Below are 21,712 nucleotides of genomic sequence, written 5' to 3'. Positions count from 1 at the left end.
ACAAAAACGATATATGTTTATGGCAAAATAACAGACCAACCGCGTAAGACGGCTAAAAGGCTTGTCAGACTAAATGAGCGATGATAAACGGACTAGGACGATCGGAGACAACCAAAAACTACAGGTTCACCAATGCTCAGACCTCAAACAATATAATATTTACTTATGTTTTAAAAAGACATATATGGACATATTACAGACCAATCGCTGAAGACGTCGTAAAGCATCTACCTGATAAAACTTGCGAGTATACGAGGACCAAGATGACTGGAATCGGAGGTGACCAAACGACAGGTTCTAACACCGCAGAACTCAAAATATGTTTATAAACTTATAAAAAACTACAAGTTTAACAAAATAATCTACACCACTCGCTTGACCATAAGGCGGTCAGACTAAATTTGCGAAGATAGGCAGAACAATATGATAGAAATTGACTATCGTCAATGTTAGAGTCTGACTGACGAACCATGACATTAATAAATATTTTATATTTGTTAGATTTTGAAACCACTAAGTACGTACACCGTAAAAGCGAGATTAAGCGGAAGAGGAAATTCTGGGACTACCAAACTACCGGTTCACCCGCCCGCAACCTCAACCAATATTTCTGAATAGTTAGACTATCAACATATTTATAAAGCTTGCCTAAACATAAATTTATATTCGAATAATCGTATTCGATTTGCGAGCAAGTTGACAATATGAAGTCTCTTCCTTCCACTTGCATAACTTACCTTACAAAATGTAAACAGTATTCTTGTATTTCTCAAAATTTATTTCAGAAAGGTTAACGAAATCAGCCATTCAGTAGAAAAGTTCGGTCATTCCTGATCATTATTTTTTTTTTTTAACAATTACGAAAGAAAACTTGATTATACAAATGCGTTATTTTTACCCCTATAAAACTTATTAACGGAACTTGCATCAGTATAATACATTCGAAGATTTAGAACCTCCAAATTATTCTGATCTGGTTCTGTCAAGCAGCGCTGCATTGTCAGAAAACAATTCGGGTTTTTCATCAATTAATGATTGAAAATTTTTAATACTTAATGCTAAAAATAGAAAATTACAATAAAAACTAACAGTTCCACGAACCTGATCAACGCAAGTAAACAAATTACCGCCGATTGTGATTAATCCCTTGATAATCACCGGCGTCTATCGGGCCGAGATCAACCGTCCGCTTAGCGGCATTAATTAAAAGTCGAATAATTATTCAATTATTTCAACTTTTCGCGAGCTGTGTTCAAAAATCGCACCTGCGACCGGTTCGCGCCTGGGTAAATGGCAAGTAATGGAGTAAATGGGCGAGCGGAAACACTGTCCAGCAATTATTTCATTAGCGCCCACCGGTGCGTGGTTACACTTGACAATGAAAGCAGTTTTATAAATATTTCTTAAAAAGTTCTTCGATTGATAAAACGATCGATAAAATTATATCTTGCTTTTCTTTTTGTTGATAGATGAAAATTTTATTATTATTATTTTTCTTTTTTTAAAGAGGGTTCGCAACAGCAGAGGTCATATAAACCCTCAGGGTGCCGGTGTTTTTGAAAAAAGCCCATTTGTAAGTATGTCGGGCTTGAATGCAGGGCCGCTGGATTCGACCCGGGACCTTCACCACCTGTAACGTGATGAGCGAAGTGTCAAAGACTAAACCTTGCGGCCACCGACGCCCCCTTTTATTATTTGACTAACATTTTTACAGGTACATATATATCGAGCAGAAAACTATAGTTTCACCAATTTGTCATCTCATCCATTTCAACAAAATAATAGTAACGAACATAGTCAGAAAAGTGTTAAATATCAGAGATTGTTTATTCCATAAAACTAATTAAAAAAACTCTATATACAACGTTAGTAGAAAACAATTATCCTACAAACTTAATCAACAATTAATTATTCTTTCTATGTAAGGTCTTGGTTGAGATAAAAAAGTCAGTGTCACGAGCGGGATTCGAACCTACGACCTTCGGCTAAATACGCCGCTATTCTACCACTTGAGCTATCGTTACTTCGATCCTCTCGGACAGATATTTAATCAACAATATTATTCAAAAAGAACGTAATATATATTACAATAAATATAATGGTGAAATACCAAAAGGAGAAAAAACAGATAATCTAGATAGTAGGTATTATGATATTGTATATATTGAAGGTCTAATAGAAAAACATCATTAATGTATTAAAAAAATAAAAACTAATTAGAAAACACCAAGATATATATCTACTTAAAAAACAAAGTAAAATCTATCATTCCAAATATTAAAGAAAAAACTGAACTTTGGAAATGTAATTTAATTTATAAAATAACGTGTAGCTGTAAAAAAGTGTACATAGGCAAACCCATACAATTGTTAAAAAATGGAAGTAAACCACATGAAAAAATAATCTGAAGCAAAGAGTCTAATAAACCATTTAATAGCAACACATGGATTTTAATAATATAAAATTAAAACTTTTAGAACAAGAAAATAATAGTATCTAAAAACTTGGTTGGAAACTACATATATAAATATATTAATATATCATTACATTTCGTGGTCCGATTGACCAAATAACGTCTTTCAATTAATTAATCTTTATGTAAGGTATTGGTTGAAATGAAAAAAATGTTAGGCCTAGACCGAAGGTCGTGGGTTCGAATCCCGCTCGTGACACTAACTTTTTCACTTCAACCAATACCTTACATAAAGATTAATTAATTGAAAGAAGTTATTTGGTCAATCGGACCACGAAATGTAATGGTATATTAATATATTTGACAACAATGTAAATCTGCAAAAAGACAAAGAAAAGATATGCAACCAATATCAAAATTTAATTAGCATATTTAGAGACAATAATTTTTACAAAGAGCGGACAAAGGAGGAGGAGGCCGAAAGAGCCTCGAAATGCATCTACGTAAAAAAATAAAAGTTGGAAAAGCTTACGAAGTTTTTATAATCCAGATAAAATTAACCATCATAGGCTTACCGCCTTTTAACATGTTAAATTGTTTGATTGATTTAGGTTTGATTCTGCCTATCATTTGTGCACATATTTGAGTATATGATTTCTCGTGGTAAGCCGCAAGAATCACCATCTTTAGTGTTTTGGTGGTCCTGGGTCCTGGGTTATTTCAGCCCCCAACGGATGCAGTTTTACCCTAAACACACTTTCAGACATTCTTAGACTTTTCTTAAGTACATGCCTTTCACTTAAGTAGGGTAACGGAGTTTTAGAATTTACTCATTTACACGCTCATAAACAGCTATATATATACAATATCTACTCACTCCCTATATGGAGCCCAGTAATGGAACTCTTCAATTACTTGTGACCTGTTGAACAATAATTGCCAAATACGCGGGCTTCGGCCGACAAGTAATTATCCGTGTGTAAACGTACCTAAGTAGGGTTAGGATGATCTTCTGTTTGGGTTTGGACACTCTGGGGCCACTAGCGAATCATACTCTTGACGCGCAAGAGCTTCTCTGTCTCCTTTCCTTTACCGTATTCTTTGTTGCTCGTTTAGATTTTCAAATAAACGATCGTTTCCTGTTTACCATCTTAAACAAGAAAACCCTGGTTTGCTGTCGTTCATAAAAGTCTTTTACACAACTGCCACACTGATGAGAAGGGGACATTGCATATAGACCTAGGACCCCTCCCCAATGTCACATGATTGTAAAATAGAAGATCTCAACGACAGCTTGCTTTTGCAGCTTTTTACAGCTCAGCAAGTAACCATGTTCCAAATTGAATTCTTTTATGGCGTGTCCATTCAACTTGGAAACATTGCTGATTTCGGAAAACAGAGATCTACACATAATACGATTTTTTGAATTATGAACTGTTTTTTAAATAAACTTCCGGAAAAGAATCTACATTATAAATGATACAAATATATTCGAGTTTGTTAATTGAGCCTTTCGCGTTCCAACCTCCAAAGAATCCAGACACTCCAGATCAAATTTCTTCAAAGTTCAAACCACTGCCCCAGCCCCCCTCTTCCAATCTAGCCTAACTAAGCCACACAGAAATTCAAATCTCATTTCTCCTCGAAACTGCAAAAAGTCGATACAGGCGCCTACGTAAAACCCCCTTTTCGGATTCTCTACCCCCTTTAATCTTTCCCAACCTTTCACCTATTGAATCGTCCAAACCTACAAATTTTAGGGGTGCAATCATTGACGGAGACGTGAATTTAGAACATATCTCCAGCCTATTGTGGAAAAGACAATTTATTTCCTATCCATCACCTCTACCTTCAACACATTCAGTTCACCGACCACCTTTCCAGGCAATCCTTCAAGACGCCTAATAGGCCAATGGCCTTGCGGTTTCCTTCCTAATGAAGAGTGAGGAGTGTAATTAATCTATTACTTCTCCTTCTTATAATTTACAATATAAAATTCATACCAAAGGAATCTTTAAATACAACTGTGTTGCTTCAAGCACTTTCGCGCTGTTTAACATATTTTTTTAAAATTATTTGCTTAAATTCTCACGTTTATCGCCTTGTAAAAAAAATTATTACTACTCCTTTGACTGGATCCTGCCGATCATAATGTACAGGATACATACACCCACGGATCGATCCTATTTTGGCAGGCGACAAAAAAATAAATATAAATAAAACATCCGATTTGCAAAATGTAAAAGCTCAGACTTATCGTAAATAACAGTTTTTAAAGGTTGATCGTATTCTATTAACTTTGTCACACGCGTTTCGGTTTTTCCCTAGTACTGTGTGTTTGCCACTCGTACTTCTTTGTCGGAACAGGCAGACCAGAGAACTACTCTTCTTTATTTTTAAAAAGAAAGTTCCTACTGACAGTTATTGGTTTTCAATGATCCGGATGTCAAATTTATAGCTCATCATCAGGATGAAGGATTTACAACCACGACGCTCGAAGTGAATCCGCCGATCCACCTTCAAAAATATTGATGTCGAGAGCTGTAGGCTTAAAATCCGGATCGTTTAAAACAATTAACTGTCAGTAGGAACTTTTTTTAAATTTTGAACAACACACTCACTCCACCATTTATCATTTTCCGTTAATTTGAGAGAACTATGCTATATTACAAAAAATCATCTGTCATTTATGATATGACCCATTTTCGTCCTGAAACATTAATCCCGCCCTAGTGAATAAATTCAAACTTTTCGCGTCACTTATTTTATATTTATTTTAAACGGGAATTAATTGTGTGAAAATAATACTTCATCCTTCCGGAAAGAATAATTTATCTCCGGAATAATAAACGACGCCGACTAGATTCCAGTTAAGATAACGATATTCACCTTGAAAATTTGTTATAAATAGCAGGAATAAATGCTTTGGATCAACAATATAGGCTAATTATTCGCCGGCCGTTTTTACTCGGCTAGACAGTTAAAATTATGCTATATTGCTGATCGTTGAATACAATTTATACTAATTATTACTGAATGTCAGTCAAATCAAAGAAACCACGCATATACTGTAATTATCCATTAAACACCGCTGAAGAAAATGATTTTCCTTACTGAGGCGAAAAGATTAAAAAAGAGATCTAATCGTCCACACGTGTTCACTCTATCTCAATAAATTAAGATCACATAATAGCGCATCGTGTAACTTAAAAAAATCGGCAACAAGGAAAATGATACTCTCAAACAAGTCTGGAATGTCCTGTTTATGATAAAACATCTGAAATACTGGCAAAAACGTTTACCCTGTCTACCAAAAATCTTACTTTTATCCATCAGCCTACCTTTGAATTCCGAGATTGTAAAATTTTCGTAAATGTAATATTTTTCTAAATTATTGGTGAAATAATGAATCATTTCCAGTGTTTGTGTTAGATTTGAGTTCAAACATCGACTAAATCCACTTTCCAAAGTGACCTGGTCACTGCCTACGCTTCCATGGTTGTGCCGAATTTGCAAAAAAAAAAAAAAAAACATGCAAAAAGCTTAAAACTTGATCAAAACAAATGGATTTGTTACAGTTAAGAAAAATAAAAAATAATTAAATACAAATTTTAGATAAATAACAGAGGTATATTTTCTTGGGAATGTTCTTCACATGATTAATATTAGGTACTTTTGGTTGTCATATCTGATACTGGAATCGAATTTATTCCAAGATCGTTCTACAGAGAAGACAGTATGGCAGGAAATTAAGCAAGTTGAGGCTAGACTAATTCATTAGAATTTCGCTGAGTTAAACGCCCAAGATGCACAAGAGTTGACTGTTGGATATTTTTAGTTTTTTATGATTCTGCAAAACGGTGAGAGGGGTTAACATCCCACAAAATGTCACATAAACAACAATCTACATGCATGATTGTAACGGATTTGAAAAAAAATTGCTCATGTTGCTATGTCAAAATAAATAGCTTGCTTAAAATAAATAAGAATTGTCTAATTTCTCTATTTAGAGATAGATTTTTTCATGATTAACATTTTTTAGCGTGATTAATTACGAGGTTTCTGTGTTCACTAATACTGGAAGGAAATCCATTTTCCTTATAATCCACACTGTAGACAGTACGACAGGACTATAAGCCGGGTGAATCAAAAATTCCTGGCACAACAACTTTCATGCACGATGGTGACGGATTTTCAAAGTAACTTGCTCAAAACTTTATAACAATCTTTTTCCAACAAGGATTATTCTTAGATGAGATTGATTTTCTTAAGATTAACTTTTTTAGTATACATAATTACAAGGTTTCTGTGTCCACATCCAATGCTGGTAGAGAATTTATTTGTCTTGTGTCCTACAGTGTGGACAGTGCGTCAGGACAATAAGCCGGGTGAAACAAAACTCCTTCTCTGTTACTTTCATGCAAGATTACGACAGATTTTCAAACGAATTCAAACGAACTTGCTCAAAACTTATAGCTTACTTAAAATAGGTAAGAACCCTCTAATCCTATATAGATTTTTTATTATTAATTCTGTGAATAAACATAAATAACAAGTTAAATCCATTAGAGTTCGTGGTCCGATTGACCAAATAACTTTTTTCAATTAATTAATTTTTGTGGAAGATATTGGTTGAGATAAAAAATTCAGTGTCACGAGCGGGATTCGAACCCACGACCTTCGGCTAAACCATCTCAACCAATACCGTCCATAAAAATTAATTAATTGAAAAAAGTGATTAGGTCAATCGGACCACGAACTCTAATGGATTTAATAATAAATTGAAGACTATCTTCACTAAAGCGCTCCGTGGCCATTTCATTTGTCACCGAAGTCGAATAGATTGCACGACATTTGAAAAATGGCAAAAAGGAGGGAAAATTCGAAAGGTAGGTTGAGATGGGAAGTTGGTGTCCGAGTGGATCGAAGTCAAGATAGCTGAAGTGGTACAGCAGCGGTGTATTTGGCCGAAGGTAGAGGGTTCGAATTCCGCTTGTGAGACTGTCTTTTTTATCTCAACCAAAACCTTAATTAATTGAAAATAATTTATTTGGTCAAGCAGGCCATGAAACCTAATTAAATTAAAAAATTCAGAGGAATTATGAATTTTTAAGTGGAACAACAGACATCGGCGAGAAAAATTGCTTTCAAATCCGCATCAAAAATATCTATTGCACTGAAAATTCATAATTAAGGATGTTAACTGGTACTTAAAACAAATAAGAAAAACAATATCTGGGTGGCGCTCAATCAAGGTAGGTTGAGATGGGAAGTTGGAGTCCGAGTGGATCGAAGTCACGATAGCTCAAGTAGCAGAGCAGCGGTGTATTTAGCCGAAGGTCGTGGGTTCGAATCCCGCTCATGACGCTGACTTTTTTATCTCAACCAATACCTTCCATAAAAACTAATTAATTAAGATTTCTATTTCCACTTTTAGTGCTGGTAGCGAAACTATTAAATATATCATAATCTATGGAGTAGACAGTACAAAACTCATTACTTTACCTGTTCCCAAAGCAAATTACAAACTTTATCGAGCTGTTAAATATTAGGCCTAACATCGAAATCTCAACAAACAAGTTCAATGTACCAAACATTTCATTGGTTAAAGATCACGTCCATCCTTCAATCTTAATTAATTTCAGTCGGGTCTTTTTTTTCAGAGACCTGTATCCTTTGACGTTACCGACGGATAAATAAACGCTCCCAGAATCAATAACTGGGGCGTGCAGGCTTTCGAAATTAAAATTAAAAATTGTGCGTTATAAAAAGTATTATGCTAAGTTGCTAACAATTTTTCGCTTCCTGTTGAAAAATAAGCTCCTCTATTCTTTACCAATGTATCAATGTTGAATTAATTTAACTACACATTTGCACTAATTATGTTTCCTGACTATCGATTAGAAAATAGTTTATGGATATGAAGAGTAACGCAACAATTAAAGAAGGTAGAATAAGTAAATGCCCCGAAAGACTAATGATCTCACGACGAAATTAGTCCGAATTTCGACAAAACCATTGACCCCGAATAACACGTGGAGGGATGGGATTGTTGGCATTTCCTCGGCTGTCGCCCGGATTGACATTTGGTCGGGGGACACGTCGGAGGCGATGACAATCGCGGAGCTGATTTATCCGACTGCCGAGTCAATTAAGGAATGTTCGACTCGATCCGTTTTCAATATTGAGCCTCGTTGTGATTTATTGCTGGCCTGGGCAAATTATCGCACTCCTTTCAATCGACGTGCCGTAATTGTTCGGACGGCTCTCGAAAAAGCGAGTGGGTCAACATGGCACTCGTGATTTCCCACCTTCCACCGCTCAAAGTAGCAATCACGGTAAAATTCAATTTAATGTGTAATGTGACGCTATATGTCAAATAGAGGATAGTTTTTATTGAACATGATTTTCATGATTCATTTGACAGGAATGTTCATATCGAGTACTCCACACGTAAATATAAACTTGTTGAATAATGATTGTCATATTTACTTCACAAACGCCCAAAACCGCTTCCTATCAATCGAGAGATCTCTGAACTCTGAAGACTTTTGTTTTTATTTGACAAACAATGATGAAGCTTATACAAGTAAAAATCATTAGATCTACGTTAGAGAGATATGTAAGTGAAATAGAGGTAGAATAAAGAAAGAAAGAAAGAAAGAAAGGAGAGAGAGAGAGAGAGAGAGAGAGAGAGAGAGAGAGAGAGTGAGTGGGTGAGTAAGTGTGTGAGAGGGGGATAAGGTGAGAGAGGGAGGTCAGAGAAATAGGGTGAGAGAAAGAAAGAAGGAGAATAGGGAGACGCAAGAAGAGAGCGAGGGTTTTTTTCGAAAACTTATCCAGGCCTAATAGATATACAGAGTATCCCGTGAAAAGACATCAATGCTTAAGTTGATGTAACCTGAATAAAATTACGAATCAGTCTGGACAACAAAGACTTTTTTTGTCAAATTTGGCATGTAGAATAATCCCCTGAAATGTTGACGTCTTTTCACCGCACACCCTGTAAAGAATGTTAAGAATAAGACAAAAAGGAAGGTCCGTCGAAAGAAAATCTTATCTAATAAATTGAGCGCAGGACATCAGGTAACAGGCATCGGTTAATTTTATTTGATATTGCAAAATGATTGTATTTTTAGTTTTTAGTAATGCAGTAAATAGTATTAGTACATACCGGTTATTACACTTACGCTAAGCCCACTAAGGTTCCACGTACGTACTCGGGATTGATGTCTTGAGCAGACAGTTGGTCGAGAAGAAGATATGGAACTTCAGGAAGAGAGAAAGGGTAAGTTTATTAGCAAAAGAAATCGGTAACGACCAAATTACAGGTTCCTCACCCCGCACACCACATGGAGATATCTTACAATTTTAACAAAAGGAATACTGAGCTCGTAGATATTGAGTATAGTGTCTGAGGTCGTTTGGTTACAAGTATTGGGTATATATTAAATTCCATGGCAGAACCAGGCTGTCTAAGTATAAGTCCAAAGTAGTCTTTAGTAAAGTAAGGTTCCAACACTGATTTCGATTCTAAAAACACAAAACTTTTTTATGGGCATTTAACGTCAGTCATCAGAGTAAAATCTGGTAAGCGTAAAAACGGGACTGGACTGACATAATAACGCACAGACCCGGCACATATGGGAGAAATGCCGAAATACGTGTGAATAGCTAGACCAAAATGATCTGTTTCGACCAAATTAGTTTACCACCCCGCAGACTACATGAAGAAATTACATAATTTTGACAAAAAGGAATGTTGAGGACATTTTGGAAAGTTAACTTGTAACTTAGTCAGAGTTTTTACCTGAGGACTTCTAATTGGAACGATTGTATATTGATTGGCTTGAGCAAACTCCATATACAATATGGGCATGGCCATATTCCGAAATGGCTGAAGTGAAATCAAATTAGGTTTTTACGGTCAAAACTGATTTCGAGCCTAGAAGGCTTCGTAATCGTCCAAGTTTTCAGTTAAGCCATCTTTAACGTCTATCGTGGGCATTTCCGTCAGTCATCAGCATCCTGACCGCTGGACGTAAAAGCGGGACTTAAAAGACATAATAGCGCACGGACTACTATATGACAAAATGCCAAAACGCTACAAACCAATTCAGCGAAAATAGACCAAAATGATCCTTAACGACTAAACTATAGGTCTAATTATAGTTTTAGAGATAATGTTATAAGTTTCCGTGAATAAAAAATTCAATAATTTTGCCATCGATGTTAACAAATAATTCTACTTATATTGTATCGTAAATCGCTAAATACGTATATTTGTATGTTAATATTCACTTTTAGACTTATGTTTCACAGCTTGATGAAAGGTTTGAAATATTATTCCTGCTCAAATATGCAACTGCCCCTGTAAATATGTTAATTTCCTTTGTATATATTTAAAAAATATCCGGTTGGGAAAAAGAAAAAATGTCACTCCTTGTATTTATTAAAAATGGTTAATATTTATTAGGTCGATACACATTTTTAAAAATTATTAATCGCGGCCTTCATGACCTCCTTGGAGGTTAATTTTTAAAAAAGTTCAAGTTTTCGATATTTCAAGGAAAATTATATATTAATTTTGCCCCTTGACACGAAGGTGAGCTGTAAAAATACTATTTTCCTCTGGGAGGTAAACTAAACATTTGTTTTTTATTTCGAACGGCGTCTATTTTGGAAAATAAGCAATATAAAGTTACAATTAGCCGACAGACGACAATTCGCCAACAAACACCATCCCGTTTAATTAATTTGTCATTCGATGGAGAAAGGTCAGGTGTTGTCGATAAGATCTGGCCAGCCGTCGCCCTTACATAAACAACCGACCCAGGGGTTTTCGGACCCCCTAATGAGACTTCTTTTCATAACCTGATTCTAAAAAGACGAAAGGTGCTATCTGTTTTGATAAATAAGTATGGCCGATAAAAGACTATTAACGGCCTTAATTTATAACAGAAATCTGATTTAATCGTTAAGAGTCTCGTTCGTCTCGCTTTACTGTTCTGACGGCAGAAGCAGCACGTTGAAACCTATATAAATTTCATACATATAAACTTTCATACGTTTCCTACTTAAATCTTTTAGATTAAGAAAATAATTTGATAATAATTGTAAAATAAAAACACAAGAAAATTGGCATCCTTCACCTCACCAGCAACCCTAGTGCATTGTTGTAATAATAACAAATAGAAATAGAAAACACAACATGAATGTGACATAACATATACAGGTCATCAGTGAATTTCCATTGAAGCGAAGAAGTCAAGATGCGCTAGCCTGATGTAAAATTTGTAAAACTAAATACCAATAAATTTCCAAAAGAAAAATGCATACTTGTACTGTACTAGGTTTAATAAATTACCCACTGACAAGAAGAAATTTCTTAAAAAAATGAAAACTTTTATATCTTTAGATTGGCACTCAGACCGCGTATACAAATTTTGGTGAAAGTTATCGGTTGCGTGTGACCCTTAGCTATTCAAATCCATCTTAATAATAATTATGTCTGGAGAAAGCAAGAGACTTAAATGATAAATTGCCAGCTGCCTCATAAATTATTAAAATTCACCAAGTTCGTCAATACATAATATTGTTTCTTTATATTTTTCATAACTTATAATAAAAACAAAAATACAACATGGAATATTTTAGATTTTATAATTTCGACTGCCAATAAGGTCAATCTGTGCTATAATTTTAAAGGGGTGATTTCTGGCCGACGATGCTACTTCCAACTTGAAATTCTTATTCAACAAGTGATAAATGGGTATAAAAAATAATAAGAGTCAGAAAACATCTCGGCTTATTCACGACAATAAATCAACGGAGTAATTGTTCTGCAGTTCTTGGCGATTTTCGCAACTTACACATTTTCTAGGCCAGTGTAGCCCACGTTACTGCAGGTTCCTAAACATAAATCATCCGCGCATCTAATGATCCGGCGGACAAGGCTTGATTAATACTTAAAGAATCATGTATACCAATTAGTACATATAAGTTTTTTTATACAATACAGGCTGTTTTGACCTGGAGAAAGTTGAACATAGGTAAGTTGAAGATCGACCTGATTTTATAAAGATGAAGTACTGTGTATGTGATGAAAAAAAACAAGATTTTTGATAGGAAATCCAAAAATGCTCATTTTCAGTACAAATCGAGCATTATTAAACAGTCAAGAAGAACGTATGTTTATTTTTTTTTGTATCAGGGAATTGAAAATTGAACTCAACAAAAGCGAAAAATAAAGAAATATTGGAGTTGAGGTCTTCACTCCCGGGGTTAACTACTCCAACAGCTTCGGCCCTTGGGTAGATGGATATGTAGGTAAACAACTGACGAACGAGAGGGTGGAAATAAAGAGAGAAAGAGAAAGGGAGAGGGAGAGGGAGAGGGAGAGAGAGAGAGAGAGAGAGAGAGGAGAGAGAGAGAGAGAGAGGAGAGAGAGTGAGAGAGAGAGAGGAGAGAGAGTGAGAGAGAGGGAGGCAGAGAGAGAGGAAGAGGGATGGAGAGAGAGAGAGAGGGAGAAACAGAGAAAGAGGAAGAGGGAGGAAGGGAGAGAGAGAGAAAGATGGAGGGAGAGCGAGGGGAAGATATGGAAGAAGAAAGAGGAATATAGAAAGAGAGGAGAGCGAAGAGAAACAGCGTGAGAAAAAGAAAAAAGAAGAAAAGGGAGACGCGGACAAGAAAGAAAGGAGGAAAGGAAATAAACAGTGAGAGAGAGAAAGATATGTAAAATAGGGTGATATAAAAACCCAAGGAAAAAAGGGAGAAGGAACAAGAAAGAGGGAGGGAAGAAAATAGACAGAAAGAAAGAGGGAGAGCGAGGGGAAGGTATGGAAAAAGAAATAGGAATAAAGAGAGGGAACATATAGAGTAAAGCGAATGAAAGAGAAGAGAAATAACACGACAAAAAGAATTAAGGAGAAATGGGAGAATGTACAAGAAAGCTGGAGGGAAGGAAACAGACAGAAAGAAAGAGGGAGAGCGAGGGGTAGTTATAGAAGAAAGAGGAATAGATAAAGAAGAAAGTGGAATATAGAGAGAGGGAACATATAGAGTAAAGAGAATGAAAGAGAAGAGAAATAAGGTGAGAAAAAGAAACAAGGAGAAATGAGAGAACGGACAAGAAATAGGGAGAGAAGGAAATAGAGATAAAGAAAGAGGGAGAGCGAGAGGTAGTTATAGATTAAAGAGGAATCGATAAACTGAGTAAGAAAGAGTAAGTAAGAAACAAAGATAGATAAAGAGAAAGAGAGAGAGAGAGAGAGAGAGAGAGAGAGAGAGAGAGAGAGAGAGAGAGGGAGAGAGAGAGAAGATAAATAGGGTGAGATAAAGAAAAAAAAAGGAGAAAAGGGAGATTGGAAAAGAAAGAGGGAGGGAAGGATATGGACAGAAATAAAAAGGGAGAGCGAGGGGTAGTTATAGAAGAAAGAGGAACAGATAAAGTGGGAACATAAGAAAGAAAGTGGACGAATGAAAGAAAACCAGAGAGGGAAGGCACACAGAGACCGGCGAAAAGAAATAAAAGCATACTTATTTAAACCAACTAACTTAAGCTACTAGACCTTTATCATTGTCTAAATTTAAATAAACCTACTGTCTGTTAAATCAAACTTGAATTTATTAATTATTTGGCAATTTAAGTTAACCTGTAGATATCTGTAGAAATCTCTCTTTTCTTAACAAAAGACTTTCCCTTCAAAATACAAAATAGAATATAAAATAGGCTAGACATGACAAATTTCAAACAGTATAGGTGATAAAGGCAAAATATATTTGTTTCCATGGCCGGATCAAGTGGATGTCCTGTTTTGATTTAATTCCTCCTTTCTCGGAATGACACTTGGAACAAATTGACGCATTTGTCCCAACTGTCTGGAACGCTCTCGGTGCTCTTTAGTCAAATTCAAATCGCATCGCATTAATTTATTGAGGACGAAAGAACTCCTTTCGCCCCGTCCTGTCAGAATAACGCCTCAAAATTAAATCCGTGAGTGAACGAGGATTGGGAAATAAGTCATCGAGATTTATAATACGATCTCGGCGTGTTCCTAATCCTTGGGACAAATCGCTGATACTGTCTGAGACCTCTAGAATGCCCATTTGAAAGCGGTCATAAATCCAGCGAGATTTAACGCCAACACAAGGGGTGTGACTCTTAAAACAAAATATCATCAAACGACACTAATTAATTCCACTGACGGCTTGATCGAAGAAGCCGCAAAAAAAGAAACTTCTACGTTGAAATATACGTAACAAGCATGAAAATATGCCGAAGAATAAATATCACTAAAAGAAAAATCACAAGGTTTGGTCTATCAGACGCTTTTCTGCATTAAATCTTTTGTGGTTGTGGTTGGTCTATATGTTACATATGTTTTATCAGTCGAGTCTTTTTATGCGCCTGTAAAATTTGACCAAGAGCAGTTATCTGTCTTTTGTTGTTTCATTTTTATGTTGTGTAGTGGTTTCAATGGAGTGAAAGATGCATAAGAGTTTATATTCTTCACTATAAAGAATATATAGTGTCATTTGTGTCATTAGGTTTAATTTATGTCCATTTTCTGATATTATTTGTACATTATGGAGCAAGTTTCAACTTGTCTGTTTAGTTTTCCCGAGATTTTCCATGTTTTTATTTGTTCTTTTGTACGTATATTTTTCCTGTACATATCAGGTACATAGGAGGTGAACATATCATTTATACACAATTTATTGTGCATTCTGTTTTGCATGTGACAATACACTATCGATTCGCCCTTTCTTCCGAATTACAGAAGTAGGGAAGCTTTGTATTCATGCCGGAAGTCGAAAAAAATTTTGTCTTCAAAAATCAAAATTTCCACTAGCATTTCGATTAAAATTAAGTTCCGAAATGTTTGCATTCAGAAAGTTAAATGTTATGTTTAGAGACCGAATCAGAGAAGCAATCGCGATTATTTCTTTGTTTTCTGTTAAAACCATTAGAAAAATTATATTAGTGCAAAAAATACACTTTGCATGAGCTAATCTCGGGTTGTTTATCGTTTTCTTCTTGAAGTCTTGTTTTTCTTTACAATTCTCTCAATAAATTCACTAATTTCGTGGTCCGCTTAACCAGATAATAAATTACAGGCTTTTAGTTGAGATAAAAGAGTCAATGGCACGAGCGGGATTCGAACCCACGATCTTCGGCTAGATACGCCGCTGCTCTACCACTTGAGCTATCGTGCTCAGAAAGCTACCTCGAGCCACTCGGACACCAACTTCTCATCTCAACCCCGCAAAGGAGGGAAAACTCAAAAGTTGGGGTGAGACGGGAAGTTGGTGTCCGAGTGGATCAGGTCACGATAGCTCAAGTAGTAGAGCAGCGGCGTATCTACCCGAAGATCGTGGGTTCGAATCCCGCTCGTGCCATGGACTTTTTTATCTCAACTAAAAATCTCTCAATAAACTTGAAGTGATTCAAATAATGTGTTATCGTTTTTTTTCTTTGAAAAAAAACAACAAGGGGACGACTAGGGGGTTGGTGTGTCACGGTTTTGAACCGAACTTTTTTTGGTGATTTTAAACTTCAAAGTTCCGGACACGTCCGCCACTTCTTGTGGGCCCTGGTTTCGCCCAACAATTTTTTTGAAAGTTGAAAATTACCGTTCTAGTTGTTCATACCAACTATGTGAATATATCATTTTTCATAACATCATGCAATAAAAAGATAGTAAAAGATATCTAAGTTTATCAATAACCAAAAAATTTCAAAAAAACCAATTTTTTTCAAATAAACTAGGTCATATTTTTTTTTCTTAAAACTAACTTCAAATTTCGTTTTAGTACCTGATAACATAAGCCAAAACAAAATGTTTTGTTGATTTATTGCTCATACCAAATTATAATCTTCTGCGTCGTAGAACATATTCGTTTTTATGTTTGCCAATAATGAAATTATTAAACCAAAAATAAGAATTTTTAAATTTATAAATAAAGATTTATGCTCTTTTAATTAAATTTACTTTATACTTATCATTTTTATTAATAATTTAATTTATACAATATAAATAGATTCATTTAACAATTCATTTTTTGACCCTCCTGTTTCAAAATTAATTTGAATTTTGTTGAGAATGTGGTGGGTGGTGTTTGGCTAATCAACGTCGAATAAAATAAATTTAAAATAATGTATTAATAAATGATAAATAAACGAAAAAATGTATTAGACAAAAAATACTACTTTTTTAATATATAAATAGCTAATGCTCATTTAATTAACTTTTTTATACTTAAATTTTTAATAATATTTTATTTTTATTTAATTTGAAATTTCTTCCCTGGCAAGGACTCTCCATCACATTCCTAACAATTTTTTTTTTAAATTTAGAAATCGTGAGATGCGGTCTGGTGTGATGTAGGTTTCAGAAAAAACATTTTCTTTATCGTGCCAACGTTCCGATCTTTATTGAGATCATCTTCAGGGCCTGGGATTTACAAACATTGTTTACATGTTTTTCTGAAAGCTACATCAGACCATTTCTAAATAAATATCGATTAACGGTCACTAATCACCACACACATTCTTAACAAAATTCAAATTCATTAATTATTAAACAGGACGCACCAAATATACTACTGGCTAAATTAATTTATTTATATCGCGTAAATTAAAATATTAATAAAAATTAAAAGTATAAAGTAAATTTAATCAAATGGCCATAAATTGTTATTGATAAATTAAAAAATATTAAATTTGGTGTAACAATTTCATTGTTGGTTAACATAAAAACAAATATGTTCTACGAGGAAGAATATAGGGGTCAAAAAATCGATAAATTTAAATTCAAATAAAAATTTATATTTAGGGGTCTCTAGACGTGCTAAAACGAAATTTCATATTAATTTTAAGAAAAAATGTATGACCTAGTTTTCTTGAAAAAATTTGTTTTTGTTTTTTAATTTTTGGGTTATTCAAACTTTGATAGCTTTTACTATATTTTTATTGCAATCTACATTTAAAAAAATGCTGTAAAATGATATATTTACATAATTGGTATGTGCAGTAGAACGCCGAAATAAAAAACGGTAATTTTCAACTTTCAAAAAAAATTTGGGCGAAACCAGGGCCCCTATGCACAAGAAGTGGCGGATCCGTCACACACCAATCTTGTCGTCCCCTAACTTCGTCGTAAGATAATAAGTTAAAATTCACCTAATTGTTCACATGTGCCTGTAATAAAATATTTTTTGTGTTCTCCTAAGTCGTGTTGGTCGTTGTGAAACATTAGGTCTATTTTATAAATATGTTTTTAGTTAGATCTCCTTGACCAATTCTCAAACTATTTCCATGAAAACTCGATCTATTAATCGCCAAAGTAGGCTCCAAATCCCTGAAGAACCGGTAAAGCTCTGTTCGTTCCACCGGCATACTCCCAATTTAGAAAGTTCGAACAATTAAGTCATTTCTCGGCCAAACCTTAAATAAATGTGGCAGGCATCTGGACATCCTCGGCCGACAAATTTATTCAAATGTTAGCCCGCCGCCCAGGATTCCAGCCGCATAAGGATATATCTGATCGCCGATGGGGAGAGAACGGCAAAAGGAGCCGAACGATCGAAAATATCTTGATAATAATGCCATTTGTTTTCGCCAACCATCAGGAAAAAGAGCAATAAATACACATCTTGTTTTTGAGGTCTGCGAATTTTTCGCGACTTTCTTAAACGGCACAACAATCCGACGATAGTACACTTTTAACACAATATTTTCAATTCCTCCCTTCAATTCCAAGTTTTCTCTGCATAATTGTAAACATAGACAATATTAGCTATTGATTTAAAATATTAAACTTTAGGAAGTTATCATCGGGAAGATGGTGATTATCTCTTACTCCAACATGTTTTATCGCAGAAATTATGGTTAAGATTTTAAGCACGAGCATAAATTTACTACGATCACCTCCCAATTTTTATCGTTATCCTTACTAATATCGTCATGTAAACCGTCATCATTCGTCAATCAATAAAGTAGTAAAGCCCGAAATAATTTGAGTGTATTTTCTTCAAAGTAGAAGGTACTTGTAATATATAGAACAGTTTTTGAAAAGAAATTTTGTTAAAATAGATAAACCTTTAATTTGGAGTATGATGAGCACGTTACCTAGTAGCTGAAATATATACCCAATCTTGGCCGTTTTGGAGGATTTTGTCTAGCTGGTTTAGTCAGTCAGTTTTATATTTCGCTATTTTTAGTGGTAAATTTGTATTTTTTCTTTCTAAATATTTACATAATCCAAGGACTAAAAATCACAGAAGAATGGTGTAAAACCGCTGATTTAGGAATCAACCCTAATAAAACAACCATAGTCGCTTTTGCACGGAAAAGAAAACTAAATCACATGAGGCAAATAACACTGTGATGGAGATAAAAAAAGAAGTCAAATATCTGGGAATCACACTAGAAAAACACATTTAAGAAGCACATCGGCTCTACCATCATGAAGGCTACGCGAGCTTTGATGGTGTGCAGAAGAATAGCAGGAAGAAACTTAGGTTGTAGACCGGAAACCCTGCTTTGGATGTACACCATGATACTAAGACCCGTACTTACATACGGAGCTGTAGCCTGGGCCGATAAAGCAGAACAAGTAACTAAAAGAAAAGAACTCACAAAAACATAGACTTGCATGCATCTGCATAACGGGAGCAATGAGAACATGTTAGTATGGAAAAAGTGTTGGGATTAATCCCCCTACACCTCATGGTAACGAGGATAACACAGAAAACTATCGTTAATATTATCAAAGAGAAACCTCCAGGAATACAATTAAAATGGAGAGATAGCAACAAAATAATGAAAGACCATCCGATACTCATGGCTCCAAGAAGCGACATGGATAGGATGTTTGAATTTAATCAAAACTTCCAAATAAATCTAGGTACCAAAAAGTAACGGGAACGAGAGGGAAACACGTCCTTTAAGAATGGTACCATCTTTTGGTACACAGATGGATCTAGAACACAAGAAGGTACAGGGGCAGGAGTATTCGGTCCTGGAACCAGATACACCAGTATCTTCCAAGCGGAGATTCACGCAAACGAGAGATGTACTCAGCTCAACCTGAACAAAGGGGACAAAGACAAGAACATAGATATCATGTCAGATAGCCAAACAGCCATCGAAGCACTAAGCTCAAGCATCATTAGTTCAAGGATGGTGCTGAACTGCAAAAACAAATTAAACACACTAGGTATGCAGAATAAAGTCAGCCTTTGCTTGGTCCCAGGACACATGGGAGTAGAAGGCAATGAGAAAGCGGACACCCTTGCAAGGAAAGGGGCTACCACACCGCTGACAAGACCCGAACCCTTCTGTGGCATCGGAACGCACACTATTAATGAGTATCTCAGACATAAGGACAAAAAGAAATTGAAGGAACAATCGAATTCACTCATTGGACGGAGGCCATCAACAAACAAATTTCGGAACGAAAGAAATTATAGAATGTGTCAAAGGAAGCAGGAATAAACTGCGAATCCTAATAGGATTCTTAACACTCCAAGCTAAATGGACACTTTATGAAGATTGAACGGCACTTGCAGATTCTGTAAAGAGGCAGAGAAGACACAGCTACACTTGCCCGCAGGAAGAAGTGATATGGGATGTGACCATAGACAAGATTCAACCATTGAAAGCGGGCCTATTAATCAAGTTCCTTGGTGAAATAGGACTCACCGGTGTGCTTTAGGCAGAGAACGGGGTATACAATATAACTCTTAAAGGGCGAAGTATAATTATATTACACCCCGACTATTACATCTACATCTACATCTTCTCAATATTTAAAGAAAAAGTTATCTGAATCATTAGAATGTGAGACAGATGATCAGAAATCGACAAACAGTAAGTTTGCTACCCAACAGGCATGAATTCTAACGAACTAAAATATTCTTGCCAGTTAATAAGACTGCATATGAAAAATTGAAGAAACAACAAACAAACAAAGAAAAAAATTCAAAATTCTTCCTACCGTTAAATCATACACGTTTATGTTGTTTGTTATTAATAGTGCGGGCTGGAAATTGTCTGATTTTTGATATCGTTCAAAAATCCCCCTAGCCGCCGCAACAGGCATTTCGGCTCAGTGCCAAGTTTAGAGAAATTTTTCAGGACTGCACAAACCGACAGTGAGTGTAAACATATCAGAGATGATCAATGGCCAATTTACTGTCTACTTATTTGATTTTTCTTATTATTTTAACGGCGTTAAGAACAGGACTTTATCTTTATTGATTTATTTTAGCAGGAATCAATCTTTGCCAATTGATGTTTTGTTTTTGTTTTTATGATGCAAAAGACTTGTCATAATTACGTTTACTTCCCTGATTTTATTTACGATTGATTTTAGGAAGGAAACAATTTATACGTTTGTCCTATAAAATGGTATATTGATTTTCTATTTACTTAAACATGTTGGTTGGCACAAGGAGGAAATAAATGTAAATAAAAATATTTCAGGGCTTGTAAGTGATGATGTAGGGTCTTAAAAACTTGTGTTTCAGGTCTGAGCCGATCTCATCGATCGGGTTATAATTCTCCCTTTATCACATGATCTACATTTCTGCTCGAAGACAGGACAAAAGGCTATTTGGACAGAGAGCAATTTCCATACACCAAGCAAGAAAATATGCCCGAACCGATTCAGACAAACGTTTATATGTCGTACAAACAAATTTAAGAGTTTAGATTCGAGTTGAAGGATGATTTTCAACAAATCACATTATCAACTTTGCAGTCATATTATCCTTCTGCATACTTTGCCGAAGGTAGTAAAGCCTTGCATGCGGGAAGTTGAAAACAATTGTGTGAAAATTTCCACTCGAATTTTGAGCTTCAGACCTTTCTGAGCAAATTTGGTTCTGTGTCTGTCTGTCTGTGGTCAGTTGTAACGGGCAAAACTCCGAAACTATGAGACCAATTTTTATGGAAATTTTAAGAAATTGGGCGGGTTGGTGTCTTGGTCCTCGGCCCGCTATGAATTTCATCCCAATCCGATCAACGGTAGACGTAAAATCCCATGCCCAGCTGTATATCCGAAAGCTTTACACGGATTATGTGAATTGCTTTCTAATTGATCCCCTGTGAATTGTATGCCAAACTGATTAACATTCGCATGCGCAAGCACAAACTGGGGATCTCTTGTGCTTCTTCTGCTGGCAAAGTATATAAATTTTTATCTATTGCCTCACCAGAATAAATTTTATTAATAATTCCATCCATACCTGCCATTAATTTTGCTGAAAAGGCTAAGAATGGGTTGGCTGTTG

Source organism: Cimex lectularius, unplaced genomic scaffold (genome assembly GCF_000648675.2).
Source record: "Cimex lectularius strain Harlan isolate CLEC.00 unplaced genomic scaffold, Clec_2.1 scaffold315, whole genome shotgun sequence".
NCBI classification, from domain to species: Eukaryota; Metazoa; Arthropoda; class Insecta; order Hemiptera; family Cimicidae; genus Cimex; species Cimex lectularius.
Note: the sequence above shows the minus strand (reverse complement) of the source record.